This window comes from Schistocerca piceifrons, chromosome 3 (assembly GCF_021461385.2).
Source record: "Schistocerca piceifrons isolate TAMUIC-IGC-003096 chromosome 3, iqSchPice1.1, whole genome shotgun sequence".
Taxonomy (NCBI): domain Eukaryota; kingdom Metazoa; phylum Arthropoda; class Insecta; order Orthoptera; family Acrididae; genus Schistocerca; species Schistocerca piceifrons.
The window spans coordinates 250710300-250716932 of record NC_060140.1 but is presented as its reverse complement, the minus strand read 5'-3'; positions in this window follow the sequence as shown (position 1 = coordinate 250716932).

Here is a 6633-nt window from a genome sequence, read left to right as displayed (position 1 = left end):
GTAAGGAGACGCCAGACCACACATGACATGTAGAGTTCAGAAGAGTTCAGTGAGACTAGCGATGATATAACCTAATACTTAATGATTTCAGCGTCATCTCCACTGCACTCCCTGTAAAAGAATCTTAATACTAACTAAATTTAGTGGAAGGGGTTCAAGGCTTTCCTATTTTTGTTAGCTGGTAAAAATAACGTCGAAAAAACAGTTAAATTTACCATTGGAAATTTTATTCTACTCACAAAACATTGTTTATAAATTGCACTATTGATAAAAGGAAATATTTTAATACAGGATGATAAAAACCAAATGCGTTCAACAAAAATGTGAACGAATATTCCCTGAATCGGTTTCCAACTTCTATAATGGATTGAAGGATGACCTATGCCATATCACATCTATAATCTAGGTTTAAGTTTCACAAAATAGAAAACTATCAAAATGGTCTATAGTGACCCTCAATTATCTTTAATTACCTATCTAACTTGTCGTAAATTGCAGTGGCTGATGTGGCTTCTCAATAATTATATAACAGAAAAATCATCACGTTTCAGATTTTAACTTACATAGCAAATGTGAATACCATGAGCTTCAATTGACGATCGATCCTAGTATTACGTAAAAAGGGGCTGTAATAGATGAGACTTCTGCAGTTCTGAGTGAAGCCTTATGCGCTCAAAAATGCGGCATCGTGTGCGTTCATTACCTTGTCGGTGTTCGTCAGGGGGCGGCGGCTGGCGCAGCTCCATACAGTTCGCCGTCTCGGAAGCAACTCTCTCCTAACTTCTCCTTACTACAATTTACCGAAGTTGGTTTTAAAAGAAAGGTATCTGGCTGTGTTTTCATCTGACCAATCAGGGTCTCAATGTTAACCTTAAGCTCCGCGTACAAGAATTCTGTCTATCCAATGAGAAACGTTATACTTTTCGTGGTGGGGCAATGTTTTTAAAGTTTGCAACGTAACAGAGACGCGAAAAAGTCTCACGCTAAAACTTGCAGCTAGTGTGGCCCTTTTAGTGTTATTATAAGACCTATACTGTTCTTCTGGAGGGCTCTATCTTTTAACATGGGATGGGGGGGGTGGTCCTGGCGGTTACTTTTCGTGGTGGGGCAAAGTTTTTAACGTTTGCAACGTAACAGAGACGCGAAAAAGTCTCCCGCTAAAACTTGCAGCTGGTGTGGTCCTTTTAGTGTTATCGTAAGATCTATACTGTTCTTCTGGAGGGCTCTAGCTTTTAACATGGGCTGGGGAATGGTCCTGGTGGTTAGCTGGCAACGTGGGTGTCCGTCCCTTATCGTACGGCCTTCTAGCTTAACACAGTTGTGCTCTAGGCTTCTGTTCACGTTTCTCCCCTCGGAACTGCGTCTGTCTCACGGTGGGAAGGTATGACATGCATTTAGGCATTCTTGTGTTAGTCTGTGGTTTTCCATTAGCTCACTCGTTACTCGTATTACTTTGGTTAATTTAATGTCACGATTTATTCGGAGCTATGTGACATACTACTGGATTTGCTTATCATGTCAGGGTTTTCATGGAAGGTGTTGGATTTGCCTCACACCTTACAATCGTACTGGAACGTTTCAAACCAGTCTCTGCTGCAGTTCTTTTGACGGATTTCCTTGGATTTTGCAGAAACAGTGACGACACTTTCAGGAGTTACTACAGACTCATTTACCCCTCACTCAAGCATGTACTGCAGCTTCACTACCACCCCTGTATCGCCCCCACCACCACGCTCGTCACCAATGTCAGAACTGCATCAGCAGCAGTGCCATCAGCTCCTACTGCTCCTCCGTTTCCACCGCTGTGATCACTGCATCTGGGTCCAGAAGCAGTAGCACCAGCCACGCCTACTCTTACAACAACCAGATAAGCACAGGACAATGCTGTAGATGTGGCCGCATCAGCTACATCTGCATCAGCTTTAACCCCACCAACTCAAGATAATAAAACTAAGAAAAGTCATACAAAATCTTAACCCACTCCGCAGTCAACATCCTCTGAATCCTCCAACGATCCCTGCAACCCCACTAGTACAGATACCACCTATACCTAATACCCAACTGTTGCCCCATCAGCCAATCACACCAGAACGTATGAAGTCCACTCTCATCTCACCCAACACATCTCCTCCAACACATTGCTTCATCCTATCACGTCCTGATGTCCGATACCTCAATCCTAAAACACTTTGCCTCGAAATAAAAAAAATACCTTCCAAACCTCAACATTTCGCAAATTTTACCTCACAAAGACTCTGTAAACAACAAAAGCTCTGACCCTGAGTTTCAGATACAGATACAGCAACGAGTCCCTTCCATCACCTTTGGTCCACATGCCTCCCTGCTCCCACTCAGTCCACCACGACCCAGACAACTCCAATCACCACGCCACCTGCCCACTCTCACTGCTGTGATCAAGGGCGTGGACCCTGAGATCACAGTGAGGAAAACTGAGCAGGAGCTATATTCCAATCCTGATTCCAAACTCGGAAAAGTCCATTTCTCATTCACGTCTTTTCCAAAGATCCCTCAAGCATAGACCATCTCCTTCAGAATGAAGACTTCATCTTTCACTGCAAACACAATGTTGAGCCTTTCTGACCCCAAGCTCAAGCCTGCTGTTGCTGTAAATACCTTATCTACAATGCTCATTTAAATTCTGACTTGCCCTCACTGCAAGGCCAACCACCTGTACCAACACTCTCCCAACCTCCAGTCCCCACCCACCTACAACACTTGCAACCAGTTCCAGCTCACTTACTCCTATAAGTGTACACTCAAACAACCACCCACCAAACCTGAACTGACCGCCCCTATAGGCCTACTGACACTTCCCGCCACCCAAACAATTCCCTACGCCCTACTCCTGCTGCTGAAGACATCAGCCGCTTCATAGTCGTTGTCCATCAAAACATCCACTCAGTCTAGCGTTCATATATACTCTATCAGGTCACCCTGGCTGCTCGTTCCGTATTTCATTTAAAAGACGCTGCCACATATTCTCAAAAACACTCCCACTTCTTCTTTTCCCGAGTGGACACCCTCATACATTACATTCCCTCCCACCCTTCAGCAGACCCTCCAAACCCACTGCATCCTCGAGCCCTTCCATCACCATCCCTTTCACAACCACTGCAACAACCTTTCTTCTTCTCCACGACTTCATTTCGCCTCTTTATCCTCATATTTTGTTTCACTATGCACTGTGGTACCACAATCAATTCCATCTATCCCTTACCTCGAACAGTTCATCTGCCAGACCCCACATCAGCATCATCTCCTGCATCTCGTCGCCTCCGAGCAGCGCGCCATGAAATGTCAATTCTGCCGCACCAGTCACATCCAGAAATGTTCACGTTTCTATGCTTTAGAACATTCTATTATTCTGTTCAGAACTGTAGGCTGAAGAGCAGCTACATTGCTGCTGCAGCCCACTCCCACACGGGGGAATGAAAGAAAAAAGAGAGAGAGAAAACCTCTCACATTCGCGTGGAAAACTTCGTTTCTCCAGCTTTATACAATAAACAGCTGCTAGTTCTTTTATCGGATGCAAATGTCTTTCCTGCGTTGAATGATTTTTTGAAAATATTTCCCTGGTCGTTATCTAATATACTTCGTTTCTTCATTTGTGCCATGACTGAAACAAGGAACAGTATTACGATCTTGCGCAGTGTAAGAGCTTAGAAAAATCGACTTTGCCGGTATGGCCAAGCGGTTCTAGGCGCGTCAGTCTGGAACCGCGAGACTGCTACGGTCGCAGGTTCGAATCCTGCCTCGGGCATGGGTGTGTGTGATGTCCTTAGGTTAGTTAGGTTTCAGTAGTTCTAAGTTCTAGGGGATTGATGACATCAGATGTTAAGTCCCACAGTGCTCATAATCATTTAAACCTTTTTTTGAAAAATCGACTTTAGTATCTCGGCCTTCTGTCTGTTCTCTTCCGTTTTCGTACCAGTATGATCACTGACCAACTGAATGGAGCATTTCGAATTACTTGGCGCCTCTACTATGGATCGGTAAGTAAAACCTTACTTCTGAATTCGCTGAACGTATTTCGTATTGGTTTAATTACCCGCATTTTCTTCCTTTAAGCCGGCCGGGATGGCCGATCGGTTCTAGGCGCTACAGTCTGGAACCGCGTGACCGCTACGGTCGCAGGTTCGAATCCTGCCTCGGGCATGGATGTGTGTGATGTACTAAGGTTAGTTAGGTTTAAGTAGTTCTAAGTTATAGGGGACTGATGACCTCAGAAGTTAAGTCCTATAGTGCTCAGAGCCATTTGAATCTTCCTTTAATATTTGATTGTCACCAAGACTTTCAGTTTCCTTAAAAATGTGAAGATGCACTCTTCCACTTCGTAGCATTTTTCTATCAAATTCTATTCAATGTAAATTCATTTTTTAATTTTGTAACTCTCATTTTACTGAGCCCTAACAATCTGCGACGTTTCTAAATTGACGGACTCGTGTCATTTATAACGTTTTGAAACATACGCTTGTATTCCAATGTTAACTGTAGAAATATAGTTTTCGCAGGAGTTTTAGATTTGCTAAAATCTGAAAATTAATCTCTGAGGTGTGATCCCGTTTATGTGCATGTGTCTAATTCGTAAAATCGAAAATCGTGGCTTCACCTTGCTCATGCGATTGTGAACGTAACCGAAATGAACGAATCCACCTGCCTAGGAGATAAGGGTACATAGGGTGGCGGGATTAAAAAAGATGTCAGAAACTTAGTGGCAGAGGCTTACTTGAACATAAGGACAGTGCCAGTATCATATGTTGCTATGAAAATGAGAAACAAGTTTCAGAAGGACTAGGTACGGAAAACAGCACTGCTGCGAAGCGAATCATCAAAAAGTCAGCGAAGAAGAAACTACCAGCATTTCAAAACTGATAAAAAAAGAGTGTTTAAAATGAAGTGCGATGTGGAGAAGTACTATAAAGAACAGAAAGACTTACCAGAAGAAGTAACAAGGTAGTAGAACGTCATCTGTGGCATCAAGGAGCAGCTGGCTAGGCGATAGGATGAGCAGTGGAATGGAAACATAAGTCGCAGAGAAAGATATAGCCTACTGGTGAGTCAAAATATTGCGACCACTGCCCACAGCGACGTTGGATGCCTGCATAAAATCAATCACACGTAAGGCATATTCCAGAAGAATACTCAGAAAATGTAGTCCATCTGCAAAGGAGATATCCTATAAAATCCTCGTTCAACCAATACATGAATGTTGGTCGTCAGTCTGGGATTCGTTACAGATAAGACTGATAGAGGAAATAGAGATGATCCAAAGAAGAGCAGCGCGTTTCGTTAAAGATTTATTTAGTAAGCAGTAATTGTCACGGCGAAGCTCAGCCATCTCCAGTGGCAAATACACAAAGAGAAGCATTCTGCAGTACGGTGTGCTTTGGTGTTAAATTTTAGGGAGGGTGCGTTCCTAGAATAGTCAACCAATGAGCTGCTTCCTCTTATGTGTATCTCGCGAAAAGACGATGGTGGTAAAAAGTGGTTCGAGCTCACACGTAGGCTGACAAGCTGTCGTTCTTCCTGCGAGCCATTCGTGGCTGGAATACGAACAGTGACAGTGGTACACAAAGTTCCCTCCGCCACATACCGTGAGGTGGTTTACGGAGTACAGATACGGACGTAGAAGCACATAGAAAAGAAGAGGTTAGCACAAAAGGCGGAAAGATGGAGATAGACAGAGGCATATCACTAACTATTCTAAAATGTTTTATGCATAACATGATTGATGTACATACTATCTGACATTTCCGAGTCTTATGACATTTCCGAGTCTCTTCGTTGGTAATGTAACTGGCGCTAAAATTTAGTTTCTTAGACGTCATTGTCTGATCTGACCACTTGTCAATTGTCACTTGATGACACCTTAATAAGCTGAAAAAGATTCGCAGTAGAAATATACTACTGGAACACAACACAGTTAATTTTCTACCTCAATATAAAATTGTCCTTGCAGAAGTGACGGAGGAATACACGAATATAATTAAAATATGTTAAAATTGTATAGAAGAAACTGCTCAGGTTCCAAATACGTGTTGTTTTCTAAGAATACAGCCACAACCACTAAAGGAACCGTACGACTATTTGCGTTGGCAGCAGTTTTATCTTCAGTTAAATCTTCTAAACTCAATGCGGAGCGCTCCAAGATAACCTCATAGATCGGTCAGTTCGACCTACAATAGTGAAGTCAGACGATCTCTGAGTAGTAGCAGTTGAATTGCAAATTAAAATATAGTGTATCAGGATTCTGAAGACGTACTGTAAACCGTTATTTTGGAAATGAGACTCTGTAGGCAAGAAGTAACAGCTGCTGCTTCGACCACAGCCACTGTTTTCTTCAATCGCTGCGTGAGTACAAGAGTGTGTTAACACAGTCGTTAATACTTGCACATATTATTCCTTAGTCACTACTTGAATGTTGTTAATCTTGTAGATAAGAATAAGTATTACACGTCTTTTGCAGTGGAACGTATCTTTTGTTTTCAGGCAAGTATGTTCCACGTAATTGCTTTAGGCATCTTCATTGTGTACTAAGGAAAAAATGTGTTTACTTAAATTAATATTTTGCTTGGAGATAAGCACTATTTCATAAAAGCATTTTCAGATTAT